Genomic DNA, 15,160 nt, shown 5'->3' with positions numbered 1-15,160 from the left:
CTCCCCTGCCAGTCTCCTGTTGGGCCACACTGTCCCACCAGCAGAGGCTTCTCTTCAGCTTCCTGCCCTGCTGCCTGTGCCACGTCTCTCTTCCTTCGACAAGGGAATGGGTCTGTTCAAAGCTACTGCCAAACCTCCGACAGGAGTCTCTGAGACGTCCCCTACCAAGCACCCAAATCACACAATTGTGAGACTAGCGTCGGGGACAGGGCCCGACCCAGGCGTCCTAATGCCTGCTTCCTTGCCGCTGCTGCCTTGCTCGCCCACGGCCAGCCCTGGCAGGGTCTTCATCTCCTTCGTCCCTTGAAGTCAAGCAGTTCCTTTTTTTTCTGTCTCTCCTGTGCTCCCACATCCTTCCCAGGAGTGGGCGCAGCTTCCAGAAGGTCCACAGAGGCCTCCCATTGGCTCAGGGGCCAGTCAAGGCCAGAGATCTCGCACTCCTCCTCTCAGCCACCATCCACCTCTGAAGTGGTCCTCACCATCTCTCCCCAAAGCCTACTGGGCAAGTGAAGGAGGGACAGTTTGCTCTGAGAACCATCCGGGTGGAATATGGGACTGTCTTATTCACAAAATCCAAGCTAGCTCCATCAGCCACACATTGGGCAGAGAGTCCCAGGAGCAGAAAGCCAAGCCAAGAGGACTCACAAAGACCAGGGGCCTGGCAAGGACCTGGGCCAGGGAGCTTAGAAAAGGAGATGCCAGGCAGGAGGCAGAGCCAGCACGAGAAGAGAGGCAGGGAAATCCATCAGTGGGTCCAAGCTCGTGCCCGCATCCACCCAGCCCTATTCCACTGCCCCACCCCTGCCAGCGAGGGAAGTGGCCTTGGTGGCCTGGGCAAGAGAGATGTCAACGGAGCCGATGGGAGAAGGGGCTTGTTGACTGCAAACTGTCCATTATGGCTTAGATTATAAGCATATTGCACAGGGCTCTCTGCACGATGCCGGGGAAATCCAATACGCTGAAAGGTTAATGCAATCAATTAGGGTGACAAGGAAGTAAAGTAAAGCCTTCCGAGTAGATGAAAAGGAGAGAGAGAGGAGAGGGGGAGAGAGAGTAAGCCATGGAGCTGGGGGGTGCGTGGTATGGGTGGTGGGAAGGCAAGGAGGAAGAGAAACTAGTGGGATGCAGAGAGAAGGCTTGGAGAGGGAAAGAGAGACACACAAAAGGCCGAGGAGCCTGTGAAAAGAGGACAGCAAGAGAGAGAGCCGCAGACACGGCAGCAGAGGGTGGCCGGCGAACTGTGAGGGCAGCTCCCTTCTCCTTGCCCCCTCCCTGCCATCCCTTCCTCTTGGCGCTGGAGCCTGATTCCACATTAGCCCACAGAGGTGCAACTGTGCCAGAGCAGCCTTGGTCCCTGATCCTGGACAGAGCAAGTGCCCACTGTGCGACCTCCCGGCCTTCTCAGCTGGGAATACAGCCTGGCTTCCTCCCCACACCCCGACGGGCCCTCACTCAGACCTGACTCTTCCCTTGTCTACTTCACTCTCAGGAGCACCCACCAATACAGCCTTTACAGCTGTCCCCCAGAGCATCCCGGGTCCTCCTTGCCACAAGCCTGCATGGTAGGCAGCGTCCCCTATTTTACAGATGGAGAAACTGGCACTCAGAGAGGTCATGCCACTCCCCGGGGCCCTGCAGCAGAAGTGGAAGACCCAGGACTGCCCGTCCACTTCCCATGGGGCACTTTACTTCTAAGGCACTCACTAGACTCGGAGCCTCACCTTCTCTAAGGGGTCAGACTCAGAGGTCCCCAGGGCAGAGAGTGGGGGGCTTCGCAGAACCTGCCCAGGGATGGCTGTTGCCCCTACAGGTGGAGACCCAGACTCTGGGAGGGAGGGGGAACATGAGCACAAGCTGCCTTTCAGGTACTGGGCTGGCCACTTTTAGCCACAACTCACACCCACCCTTGTCCAAACAACCCTGCAAAGTAGATATTCTCACTTGACAAAAGTGAAAACTGTGGCTCTGAGGTGACAGAACTTGCTAAAGGTTACAGGGGAGAGCAAACATAGGGCTCCTGGGATGCCAGGGGCAGGAGAGAAAGAGCCGAAACTTCTAAGTAGGTGGGACTGAGCAGAGAAGGAGGCTCTAAGAGGGTGAGTAGGGAGAGGTGCTCCCCAAACAGACCAGGGCTGTAGCCCCCTGCACAGGGCTCCCAGACAAATGCCTGGGCCCCTCTGAGCAATCCCACAGGAAACAAGCGCACAGGGCAGGATGACGGCCGTATCACACCATGAATGCACTTAATGTCAGAGAACTGCATGAAAGCGTGGTTACGATGGCAAATTTCATGTTGTGCACATTTACCATTAATAAGAGAGAGAGAGCAAGAACAAGAATGAGCAGAATGCAGAAACCAGAACCTCCAGAGCAGGGGCCAGAGAACTTTTCTGTAAAGTGTCAGGTGGTAAATACTTTAGACTTTGTGGGCCAAACAGTCTCTGTTGTAGCCACTCGACTCTGCCACTGAGAGGTAAGAGCAGCCAGAGACAATATGCAAACAAATAGGCATGGCTGTGTTCCAATAAAACTTTATTTATAAAAGTGGGCTGAGGGCCAGATGTGGCCCACAGTCTATTTTGCCAAGCCCTGCTCCAGAGAATGGAAGCAGCTGGGGATGATTTTCAGGACCCAGGGTGCCTGGCTCCATCCTGCTGCCTAGGATCAGAAGGTATCCAACCTGGACCTTCAGGGGCACAGGTCTCAAGAGGAAGCAAGGTTCTCATTATGAGCAGATGGTGGAGAAAAAGAAGGGAAAGAGAACAAGCTGTGGCGTGGGAAGTGGATATCCAGGAACCCGTCCCAGCTCCCAGCATCCTGAGAAGCCTTCCCTGTGGCTTCGGGTTCTCATGGATGGTGTGAAGGGTGGGCACACAGCTCTTGCCATTGTAGGATTCTGCATGAGAGAAGAGTGAGGCCGTGGCCAAGAAAGAGGGACGGTTGTGGCCAGAAGGGAGCAAGCAGGGGCACCAGGGGAGAGAAAGGCAGAGAGAGGACTCGGGAGCAGAGCTGTAACCAGGGTGGTGCTGGCGGCAAAGGGAGGAATCCACGGGCCCCAGCAAGAGTGCAGGGCGCAGGCCTGGCCTGCCCTACACCGGGCCGCCTCTGATCACGTTTTCAGGGCCACTGCCCGCCAGCGCAGACAATGCTGGGGGAGCCTTTGAAGTCCGAAAGGGATGCCGCTGTGGGAGCCCGGCAAATCTCCTCCCTTCCCCGTCCTCCGGGGGGAGGGGGCAAGTGGGACAAAACCCTGAGCCGGTTGGTCGCAGCCGCCCGAAACTCGAGAGACAAAGGGAAAACAAACAGGTTTGGAGCCAGGCGCACGGTGCCGTGTCTGTCCCCCGCCCCGTGGAGCGGGATGATGGATGGCTGCAGCCAGCCAGCTTGCCTGCCGGGCAGGCCCCGCTATTTACATAACACTGGCGTTCCACCGGTCACCTCTGACACGGCACTGCCTGGGGCCGAGGCCCCGTGGCCCCACGGTTCCTTGCGCCACCACCTGGGGGACTGAGACAGCCTGTGAAGGCTGGGCAGGGCCAAGGCAGCCCCGTGTGCCCAGCCTCCAGGGAGCCCTGGCCTGGGGAAAAGCAGGACATGGCAGCCTGCTCTCGGGCTCCTGGCCGTGGTCTCCTCCCTGCCAGCCTCTCCAGGAGAAGGAGGAGGCCATTTACGGTGGTGGCACAGCCTCCAAGAGAAGGCAGGCCTGGAGTTCTAGGGCTTGCAAGTCCGTGCGGTTCTCCAGGCAGAGCTACAAGCAGAGCTTCCCGGGAGAGCTGGCAGCAGCTGCCCCAGCGGGCAACAGCGCTGCTGAAGGTAGGCACGGGACCATGGGGCAGGCTGAGCCCGGACACAGATGCCCCGTTGCCCCAAGTTGCCTTGGGCACATTCCTTGCCCAAAGCACATTCCTTGTAATCCGTGAGTCCCCAGACCATTTCCAGCCTAAGAGCCAAACTGAGACGCTCTTACTGGGGCCACCTTTCCCTGCCACGTTCAAATGGACAGAGTGGCTCCCATTAATTCCCTGTCTCCACCTTCCCATCTGTGCCTGGGTGCTGGGCAGGCCTCAACCCAGCCCAGGGTGACAGGTGCATTAGACAAGTAGTCACAAGTAAGGGAAAGGACACTAGGATGGGGGTGCTCAGGCCTTACCTTGTATCGGGGTCCTGGAGGCTCCTTGAATGCAGCTGGGGGCGTCACTTCATCCTGGGGTGGGAGAGACAGGAGCCCGGTCAGCTTTTCCAAGCTTGCAACTCCCCAGTGTGTCTTCCATCCCTGCCTGCACCCAAGGGCTCCCTGCCACCCTATGGACTGAGGGGCTGATGTTCCAGGGCCAGCCAAGGGGGCCAGAAATTGACACCTGCTGCGTGGGCTCTGATTTGGGCCCACTTGAGTATATGCCAACCAAAGTTTGAACCAATTCTAAAAATGGTAGGAGCTGACTGCAGGGGAAATATGGTTCTCAGGACACCCCTAAACAAACAGAGAAAAGTTAGGCCGTGCTATGCACGCTCCTCCATGGAGGCAGAACGGACACTGGGGGTGGGAGGTTGCTGGTTATGAGGTCTACACTCCCACGGAGCTGCTGTGGCTGTGCAGGGAGGCCTGGGGACAATGAGAGAACACAGCACCAACCAGTCCTTTACTCTCATTCTCTGGCCCTGAAAATGAAAACGACTATAGCTATTGGCCATAGCAAATAGGTGACAGAGGGGCAAGGCTGGACCTGGGACCAAGGCACTGAGAAGCCTCAGCCCACAGGAACAGGCTTCCACCCTGGGGTCCTACCGATGTGTCACAGCCACCCACACTGGGGGCCACATAGGGAGAAGGAAAATGGCCCAACAACATAGAGTGTCTTTAACCGACACACAACCCTGCCCAGCTTGCCAGGTTCGAACCCTCCTGCCCAGAGCATGAGTTTGGGGAATCAGACTCAAAGGGGACAGACCCTGGTGTGGAGAAAAAACCCAAGGAGCCCTCTGCCTGCTGACCAGGCCCCACTGCCCTTGTCCGAGTCAGGCCCCGCCCCCCGGGCCTCAACTCCACCCACGCTCTGGGAGGGTTTTCTGTCTGTTAAGTTTTTCCTCCCCTCTCCCTCACTTGTGGCTTATCAATGATGCAAGAGGAATAACACCAGTTTCCTTAGGCTATGTAATCCCCAAATCAGATTGGGGGGATTGTGGGAGAGGAGGTGACCTTGTACAGGGCTCCCGGAATGCCACCCAGTCCCACCGCCCGCTCTCCCGTTCCCAGGACATATTTAGACAGATAATGCTAATTGTACTTGACACGTCCTCTTAAGGAGGGCTCGGTCCTCTGCCAGCTTTTGCCGCCTGTGCTGGGCTGCCTGGGCAGAGGGTGCCCGCTGGGGCGGAGCCTACCCTGCCAGACAGGGCTCTGGGAGGGCTGAAGGTCTGGTGGGCATTGAGTGGTCGGGAGGGTCGCCCCTTGGGCCTCTGGTGCCCATCTGATCCAGACAGCGAGAGGCTGGGGGTCTGCAAGGAGCTGGGGGACAACTGAGATGGGGGCAGTAGAGAGGACAGGAGAGCCATGCCGAGGTGGAAAGGGACAAGGGAAGGAACTGGCAAGGAGGGGAGAGCTGAATGAGGTGGACGGCCAGCAGGGCAGGCCAAGGCCCCAGGATGGAGACCCCCACCCCCCGGTGCCAGGTGCTGGGTGTTTGGCTGCCAAAGCCCGTGTCCTGGCCTGTCAGCCCAGGGCTCCGGCTGGGCTGTCACCATCACTGTCCCATCCGTCCCACGTGCGCCTGCCTGAGATCTCTTGAGGAGCCCCGGCTAGCCCCCTGTTAACCCCCAAAGCCCCCCAACTCCACAACTCTAGTATCTCCCGTCCACCACCTTTTTCTCCCCTCCCATCCTCCCTGGCAACTGTGCATTTATTAATTCATGAGGCACTAATTAGTTCTTTGTTTAATTTTGTGTTAAACAGACTGACCGGAATGATAACGACTTGCAGCGCGGTCTTGCCGTCCCCAACCACCCCTGTTTTCTGACAACAAGGGAGCGCGGGAGACCGGAGCGCTGAACCCAAATCCCTGAGCAGTTGCACTTCATTAAGTCAAAATGTGACAAGAAGCTTAGAGAGCAACTTGCAGATCTGATCACACAGAACAATCGGGGAGAAAACTTTCCAGGAGTTGGTCGGGGGCTGTAGGAGGGAGGGGGAGGGCCAGAGATGCGTACATATGGGGACCAGGACGCGCCCTGGGGTCCTGTCCCCCACCTGGCCCGGGCAGGAGGCTGGGATGATGGGAGCAGGGAGGCTGTCTCTGGGTGGGATCTGGGACACCAGGTAGATTCTAGGACCCCAATAGGGGCCTGACAAGTACTCAGTAGTTTATCTCCGTCTCTCTTTTCTTTTCTGGGCATCTTTTCCTGTCTCTCACTGTCCCTGATGCCTGGTTCTGGCCCATGCAAGTGAGCGGTCAGCACACCCAGGGCCTGGCAGCTGATGCAGTTAAGGAAGGACTCTCCAAGGCCAGGGGAGAGGTACAGCAGCTGGGAAAATCCAGAGGAGAGCAGGGGCCCTACACTTGGGGAGGCTGAAGTTAAGTGAAACCCTTCCAGGCTGAGAAAGAAAAGGAACGTGCTCAGGGATCATGGCAGAAAGTACCTAAGAAATGCCAGCATAGCCCCTGTCAGCTGTCCATCCATGCATCCGCGCATCCATCCACCGTCCATCCATCACCCAATCTTTTTAATCCTAAGGACTCTAACCAGAGAACTGAGCACCAAAGGGTTCAGGGTTCTGTGCAGAGGACTATGGCAAATCAGAAACAGAACCAGGTTCTGGAGCTTCCAGGCTATGGCAGGTAATTGTCAGCAGGCAGCTGAGCTAAGTGACAACAGCCTTGTGACCTCCTCTCTCCTGTCCATGTGAAAAAGCAGGATCTTGGCCCCAGAGGCATCAAGCTGCTGACCCCATGGCCCCATGGCTCAAGAGAGCGTGGGTGATACCAAAGCAAACTGGACCCCAGACTAAAGGCAGTGGCCCTGCCCACATTTCACCTGACCCTCATCTCTGAAGGCATGGGCAATGTCTTGCTTACGAATGAGATCGCAGAAGGGGATGTGAGGAGGAGAATAAAAACAAAGGCACACAAAGAAAGTTGACAATCATGAGCCCTTCTGTGTGCCTTCTTCTTATTGGCTGCCGCACCTGTCCAGGTGAGGCCTGGCCCTCCCTTTGAGAGCTCACCCAGCCCATGGGCCAAGGAGGCGAGTCTGCGTCTGCGGGCCAGTCTCCTCCATCCCTTCCCCTGGCCAGTCGCGAAGCACAGTGGTCTCTCACCCGAGCCTGGCAGCCCTGGGCTGGCTTCTGTTAATTTGCTGTCAGGCTGCCTAAGCAAACCAATTAAAACTAATCATTAATTATAAAAGAGAGCGAGAAGTGTAGGAGAGGGGAGAGGGTGAAAGAGCGAGATGGGAAGCAGGAAGAGGGAAACTGGGCTGCAGGGGGAAGCCCCGAAGGCCTGCAGGGACCTCCCAGCGGGGCGCTGTGGGCTGGGTGCTGGGAGAGACCAGAGGCTCCTCCGCACAAGAAGCGCTGGAGTCGGGGAGGGCAGGAAGGAATCCACGGATGGTGGAGAGGGGGCCGCCATGGCCAGAGGGTGGAGGGAAGGCCAGGAGAGGAGGGACGAGGGAGCAAAGGGTGAAAGAAGGCGCAGGGACCAGCATACCAGGACCTGAGGGGGCCTCGTCCATCTGCAGTTCCCTCTGGCCAGAGCCACTGCCCAGCCAGGACTTGGCTTCGGAGCGTCTCAGCCACGGCTGCCCAGCTCCATGTTTATGAGGCTCTGCGACGACGCAGCACCAGGCCGGGCTCCTCGTCCCACACGCCTACCTGCTCCCAACCGTCCCCAGGCCATGGCGGCTCAGGGCAGCTGTCGGGCGGCCCGTCTGCCCCCCCAGGGCCGTCTCCTTCCCCTGCCCCCAGTCCAGCCCCGTCCTCACACACCCGCTCCCGGCCGGCCTTTCACAGGGGCTGGGGCCATGTCAGCCGGCAGCTTGGGGAGGGGCCGGCACAGACAACAAGGGGCAGCGTCATGGAAACGGGCACTTTCCTGGAGAAATATTCTGTTTGGCCTCCTTCCTGCATTGAGGAGCTGTCAGGAGCCTGAGTGAGAGTCACATTACCGCAGGACCAGGCGTGACAAAACCTATTTTCTGCCTCAAATTTGATTGATTAAAAAACTTTTTAGGAAAACCATGTTAAAAGAGTGAAAGAGAGAGAGAGACAGAGACAGAAAGAGAGAGGGAAACAGAGGGGGAAAGAAAGAAAGAGAATAGAAAGTGCCACAGGGGAGGAGGGCTGGCGAGAGAAAGGCCTGAGGTGGGGGCCGAGCAGTTCCCCCCAGTGGCCGGTACCGCAGGGGATGCGTGTCGGTGGGGCGTCCACAGCATAACCAGGCAAGACGGAAAGGTCAGAGGAAGCCCGGAACTTTTACACAGCGGTGAGCAGGACGAGGGGCCACGGGCCGTGCGGTCCAGCAGGTGCCGGTCTGGACAGAGGCCTGGGGAAAGGAGCCCGGCCCTCGGGGCAGGGAGGGCAGGCGGGGTGGCCGTCCAGCACCGGAGTCGGAGCAGGCCTCCGCACCGGCTCTGGGGTTTTGCCAAACACAGTCCTGGCGGGAATTTGGCCAGAATCCTAAAAAATCTACGCAGGGTCAAGAGGGAGAGGCTAGGAGTTTGGGGGCAGGAAAGGGGTTTTTCTACCTTGTTCTCCCAAGCCTTGGCTCAAGAAATGTTTTTAATAGTAATAATTTTTAAAAAAGTAGGGAGACCCTGAGCTGGCCCTCCCCCTTGCAGCTGGCCAAGGCTTTGCTGGCTCAGCACCGGCTTCGGGCCTCCGACTTGCCCTTCTGTCTCAGGCCTTCCCCACTCAGGCCCCCAGGTCCTTTGCCGGATGCTGCCCTGCGTGGTCCCCACGCCTGGCCGGGACTTCAGTGGCGAACGCAAGGCCCTGCCTTACCCTCTCAGGGCTCCAGGAGAAGAGATGCCCCCGACCTCTCCTGAGACCCCCTCAGGAGGAAGAACTCCTCCATTTCCTGTGGCCCTGTCCAACCCACACAGAGGTGCCTCGGATCTCCCTGGGCAGGGTCTGTCCTCTCCCCAGGAGAAAGGGTCCAGGTTGGTGGCCTGGTTTGCTCTCCTTTTCTCTAAGGGCCTGAAAAGTCAAGGTGAGGGCCGGGCGCGGTGGCTCACGCCTGTAATCCTAGCACTCTGGGAAGCCGAGGCAGGCGGATTGTTTGAGCTCGAGGAGTTCGAGACCAGCCTGAGCAAGAGCGAGACCCCGTCTCTACTAAAAAAATAGAAAGAAATTATCTGGACAACTAAAAATATATAGAAAAAATTAGCCAGGCATGGTGGCGCATGCCTGTAGTCCCAGCTACTCAGGAGGCTGAGGCAGTAGGATTGCTTGAGCCCAGGAGTTTGAGGTTGCTGTGAGCTAGGCTGACGCCAGGGCACTCTAGCCCAGGGCAACAGAGTGAGACTCTGTCGCAAAAAAAAAAAAAAAAAAAAAAAAGTCAAGGTGAGGAGTAATTCTAGCCAAGGAAGCAGCAAGGAGATTCTTCCAGGTGCTGGGAGGGGTGCTCAGAAGTGTCCAGTCCAGTCGCTGCTGGCTGAGGCCCCAATGTGGTAAGGCAGTGCCCCCGTCCCCACACAGGCACATTTCACCAGACAGATGCACGGACAGACAGCACCTACTCCAGGCCTATCCCCAGCCCCCCTGCCAGGAAAACCCACACAGATCTCTCCTGTCCCTGCTCCACAGCAACCATCAGATATTTATTGAGCACGAACTGTATGTGTGACACTGTGCCAGGCACAGGGAAGATAAAACAAGACGGCATGCAAAAACAGAGTCGGCAAGAGTCGGGTTTGAATCGTGCCTCTGCTGCTAACCACCATATAATCTGGTGGGACAGGCTGCTTAACCTCTCCAGGCCCCGGCTCCTTCGACTAAAAAGTGGGGATATACGAGTACCTGCCTCAAAGGAAGTTCCGTAAATATTTCTTGAGCACCTACAAGTATGCTAGATACTTGTCCTAGACCTAGAGAACAGTGGCAAACCAAAGACTCGAACCTCAGGGAGCTTCCACTCCAGTGGTTGCTGAGAACCCATTGAAATAATGGTTAGCATGGTGTTCGGCACATAGTAACTGCTCAATAAATATTACCTGTTACTAGCTTCCAAGGTCCCTGCTTTTGAGAAGATGGGAGAGATCCTGCAATTCCATTTCCAGGTACATACCCCAAAGAATAGAAAATAGGTACTCAAAAATTCGTACATGAATGTCCATAGCAGCACTATTCACAGTAGTCAAAAGGTGGACACAACCCAAATGTCCATCAACTGATGAATAGATTAACAACATGTGGTATATCCATACAATGGAATATTATTCGGTCATAAAAGGGAATGAAATTCTGATACATGCTACAACGTAGATGTACCTGGAAAACTAGTAAGTGAAAGAAGCCAGACACAAAAGATCACAAATCATGTGATTCTAATAATATGAACTATCCAGAATAGGCAAATCCATAGAGAGAGAAAGCAAATTAGTGGTTGCCAGAAGCTGGGGGGAAGGGAAGAATGGGAAGTGACTGCTAGTGGGTGCAGGGTTTCCGTTTGGAGTGATGAAAAAGTTCTGGAACTAAGAGCCAGGTGAAGCGGCTCACACCTGTAATCCCAGCTCCTCAGGAGGCTGAAGCAGGAGGATCACTTCAGGCCAGCAGTTTGAGGCCATCCTGGGCAACATAGTGAGACCCTGTCTCTAAATAACAACAGCAAAAATTCTGGAACCAGATATTAGCGATGGTTGCGCAACACTGCAAATGTACTTAATGCCAGTGAATTATATACTTTAAAATGGCTACAATGGTAAATTTTATGACGTGTGCATTTTACCACAATGAAATAAAAAGATATAACTTAAAGAAAAAAGGGAGAGGTAAAATGTCACGATTTCAAATGGCTCCTCTTTCCCTCTAGTCCTCCAGAACTATTGCTCGATGTGCTCCTAGGCCTCCACATGATGTGCTCTGTGATTGTTGAGGGAAAAGACAAGATGGAAAGGCCAGGGTGGCTCCAGGAAAGGGGCCTCTCCTTGGGACTCCTCCCTCGAGTGCCTGCGATCGTGCATCCACAGGCTACCGTTCCCAGCACACGCAGGGAGCGTTTCTTCTCTTGTGTGGATCCCAACACACCTGGCCAGCCTGTCTGTCTGCCCTGCTCCTCGGACAACTTCTGCTGCCTGGCATCTTAGTGCAACAAGCTCCCCTCCAGATGGGTCTAAGTTGATGACTTCCCCACCCACGGGACTCTAGGGCTTCCCAAGGTCAGGGAGTCCCACCTCGAAGGGAAAGCCTAGGATAACCGAGGAGCCAGACTCTGGGGGCAGCCCCTCAAGCGCTCACCTCCGCCCTCCTGCCTATTCCAGAATGCATGTGCACACATAAACCCCTGCCTTGGCCCGGGAACTGTCAGGAGATCAACAAACAAAAGCTGCTTCTTGACAGGGAGTCATTTATATTTTAGCTTCGTTCCATTATCCTAACGAATCCTTCATCAGCAGATGCAATATTAACAGCAGAAAATCAGCTCATTACATCCGGGGGGATTTCATCAAGACGGCAATCATGTGCAGCTCCCCAAGCCTTCAAGAGGCCAGTGGGGCTGTTATTTATTTATTTTGTTACTTATTTATTTAATTTTTTGGGTTCTTTCCACATAATTGCGCCGCATCTCAGATCTTTAATAAATAATTTGTAGGTCCTGAACTGCAGACAGCTTTGCTCTCTGCCATGAGAGCCTGCATTAGCCAAAATATTTACCAATATTTAAAAGTCATTAGAGTCGGGAGGGAAGTGGGGAGGGGTACTCTGTTCTTCCGGAAACAGCCTGGTTTGGGACTATGGTGCTTGGCCCTCGCTGTAGTCCTCCAACCCCATCTCTGGGTCCAAGGCCAGCCGACCTGGACTGGAGCCTCCTGGAAGACAGGCCCCCATCTGTGTCCCTTACTCACTTAGTTTGGATGGGGGCTTCCTGGGTGCTCTTAGAGAGGGACAAGCGCATCTCTAAGGATCCTGCTGGGCTGACGGGTGGGAGCAGGGGACTGTGAAAAGGACCAACTTAGTGCAGGGGGAGGAACCTTTCACATGCTTGAGCTGGAGAGCCCTGCTGGGTTGGCAGTCCCTGCCTACCCCATGCCAGGACATTCAGCAAGGGGAAGCTTCACTGTCTTCCAGCAGGCCCTGGCTGTGCCACAGCTGTCTGACCCATCCCTCGGCTTCCCAAGGTTATACCTTCAACTTCAAAGGAAAGGAAAATTCAGTGGGTCCAGAAGGCAGACTTGTTCCATTTTACAGATGGCAAGATGAAGGTTCAACAAATTTAAGCTCTCTGCCCAAAGCAGCACAGCTGGGAAAAGGCATAGAATCAGATTCAGACTCAGAAATAGCTCTGCTGAGCCTCTATGCTTCCCACTAGGCCTGAACCTTCGGTTGACACAGCCCAGCCTTCCCAACTTCCTGGCTCCAATCCACAAGGCTGGAGTGGCCACGGGTGCTGACGGGCACCCCCCACCGCCACCACTGGGCTGGCCATGCTTTCACAGGTTTTTCCCAGCGGGGGCTGGATTTCTGCCCAGCCAGGAATCTGCTCCCAGGATGTCAATTCTAATCTCCCCAGCGCCCTGACAGAATTAAGCTCCAGTTTGTCCGACAACATCCCAAAGTTTCAGAAATCCAGGGCAGACTCTCTAATCAGGCTGCAGGACAAAGGTCTGGCCTGACCCTGTCACTTCCATTTATTCCTCCTGTCTGTCTCCGGGCCTCGGCCTTTCTGCAGCTTCCTCCACCCTCTGCCCCTTGCCTGGCCAGCCCAGCCCCCACCCTCTCCTCCAAGCTGCGCTGTTTCTCAGCTCAGCCCAGCCTTGCCCCTCCCAAGCAGCTGGGCCAGTCCTGTTGCTGGACTATCTAAAGCTGAGGAATTCCTGTGAGACCAACCTGTTGCTAGCACTTGGCCTGTTGGCCTAACCTTGGTCCTGGCTGCCTTCCATTAACTGACTTTAGGGGGCGCACAGACTTAGCCCCTCCTTGGCTCCAGGGAGGGTGCTCAGTCCGGAGTTGCTCTCCAAGCCTACATACCCTGGCCTCCGGTCAGCTGACTCCAGGCTGCCCATAACTGTCCCTGAAGCATGCTCTGGCCTCACCAGCCTCCATCCTGTTTGAGGGGTCAGCCTGTGGGCCATGGAAAGCCTTGGCCCCTTGGTCATGTTTGGGGACACCTATGTGGGCAGAGACCTCTCTTCCTCAACCAACTCTGCAGATCATCAAGAGGTGACAACTGTCTAGACAGTAGAAGCAGCCCTGGACCTGGGATGGGCAGGCCTGCGGTGAGGAGCCCAGGGCCATGGCTCTGCTGGACCGTGAGCCATTAGGAAGTGGTGAGGAGAGCTGGCCAGCGGGGCCAGAAGTGGCCTGTGCAGACAGACAGGGGCAGGAGGCAGAGATGCTTCCTCCTCCATGACCCACAGTACCCAACTCACTCCCTGTCCACACGGCTCATGTGTGGACCTAGAGCACTGATACCCTGTCACATACACAAGCTGGTTAGAAGAGGCAAAACCTTCGCAGCACACACAAAGAGGCATGGGTGGGGACCCTTGCTTACATCTGGTTTGCTCGCATCAAAAGACTCCTGGGGAGCAGAGAGCGAAACGAGGAGTCTGGACAGTCAAGGGCAATACCAAGGGCCGCTGCTCGAGCCCAAGCGCTGACCATGAAGCCAGACCAAAGGGAGAGGGCTCCTCAGGCAGGGGCGGGAAAGCCAATACAAGGTGCAAAGAGAAAGTAAGAAGGGGAGGAAACAAATGGAAACGACATTTTGCTGTTTTGCTGACCTTCTAGAAGGCATGAGAAATCTACACTGGCTGGGGTGGGGGGGAACAGCCCCAAGAGCTGCCCAACTGGCAGGTAGCACAGAAAGTCCCGGAATGCTGCAGGTGGGCAACGCCATGCTGCAGCTCCCGGCCTGCCATAGCCCTGGCTGAGACCCGGCGCGGAGCACGCGTTTCGTTCTCTGCGGCCTTTCTCGAGCCCCCCCTCCCCAGCTCCCGCAGCCACGCTGCACCAGGTGGGGACCCCCTTTCCCAGAGTTGCAACGCCGGGCAGCTCCCTGGCAGGCTTTTCTGTGTTTGGCCAAACTTCTCCCCTATTCCTGGGCTGGCCCTGCCTCCAGCACACTAGCCAGGGCACCTGAGGACAGGTGGGGTGGAGGGCTGGGCCACAGGACTCCCCTGGAGAGACCTGGATGGGCCGGGCAGGAGGAAATGCTGCCGTGAGGACGACACTGCGGAGGGCGTGGCTCTTTACCAAGCCCTCTCTCTGGAAGACAAAATCATTTTAATACTTTTACCAAAAACCAGAAAACTCTACAAATGCTTGCCTCCGTGGTAGCACTGTCCAGAAAGCCCTAGCAGTTCCCACTGAACTCCCAACCCCTACCCCTACCTCGTGCAACCCGCAATCCCCCCAAACTTCCACTTTGCTTCTCTGCCTTCCGCCTGCCTCATCCTTCCTCCCCTGCCATGCTGGGGTGTTGGTGAGTTGTTGGTTTTTTTTTTCTTTTCTTTTTTGCTATTTATCAGCAGATTGTATGGAGCTGAGTGGTGTGAGCCTCACCCTGCTAAATAAAGCTTTGGTATTTCTGATAAAGCCATCAAATTCCTTATCGCACTGACACAAAGTGCATTTAAAGAGACAGACGCCCAGTCCCTCCCTCCCCTCCAGCCCCTACCCCCTCCACTCAGTTCAGATTTCCAGCTGCTCAGACACTTTGGGATCAGACACCAAATACGGATCCTGAGGATGTGGGGGGAGAGGGAAGGGTGGGAAACCCTTGCCAACTCCCACCCACCGATGTCAGAGCTGCTGGCACCCTGAGCCAGGACTCGGTCCCAGGGTGTGGTACGGTGCTTCCTGACTCAACTCTGGAACCAGAGGGAGCTATCAATAGAAACGTCCTGCACCAAGGGATGTCCTCATAAACAGAACAATCCTGTGTTGGGACAAAGCCACCCGAGGAAGAGTCCCTGGTAAGCCGATGGGCCCACGAGGCCGTTCAGGCGC

The sequence above is a fragment of the Propithecus coquereli genome, unplaced genomic scaffold (assembly GCF_000956105.1).
Source record: "Propithecus coquereli isolate 6110/MARCELLA unplaced genomic scaffold, Pcoq_1.0 Scaffold77, whole genome shotgun sequence".
In the NCBI taxonomy this organism is placed as follows: Eukaryota; Metazoa; Chordata; class Mammalia; order Primates; family Indriidae; genus Propithecus; species Propithecus coquereli.
This window is presented reverse-complemented; position numbering follows the sequence as displayed.